Consider the following 541-nt stretch of genomic DNA (forward strand, 5'->3'; position numbering starts at 1 on the left):
GAGCATGGAGCTGGCCAATCAGGAAGCCGGGCCGCGTGTAATTACACCCCTCCCCCCCCCCCCCCACCGGCTTTCTGATTGGCCAGAAAGCTGGCTTCATGCTCCTTCATCACCTGGTGACAAGGGAGAATGGAGCTGGCTTCCGGCCTCCTAAACATCATTCATGGACATGTGTGTGCTTATGGAGCAGGGAGAGGGAGCACCCAGGGATCAGCATGTCATAGGAGGAAGCAGTAGTGATTGGTCGAGCTAACTCTTCCCACCCAATCAATTCTTTCTCCGACCATCCTGATAAGTCTTGGCCAGGGAGCACTGGGTAAGGCTTACAGACACATGACCATTCCCCAATCTACCTGTAATGGTTTGGCAATTGTTTTCTTTGGTCAATAAACACTTTTTGTGCACATGCAGGAAGATATATGGATGCAACTATATCACCTTCAACTTCCACCATTTGACACATAAGCTGGCCAAACACTGATCCTATTTTGGCCAAGTCTTTCATCAACAATGGCTGGCGGGGGGGGGGGGGGGGCCCCAT

This window comes from Nanorana parkeri, unplaced genomic scaffold, assembly GCF_000935625.1.
Source record: "Nanorana parkeri isolate BGI_ZX_2015 unplaced genomic scaffold, ASM93562v1 scaffold127, whole genome shotgun sequence".
In the NCBI taxonomy this organism is placed as follows: domain Eukaryota; kingdom Metazoa; phylum Chordata; class Amphibia; order Anura; family Dicroglossidae; genus Nanorana; species Nanorana parkeri.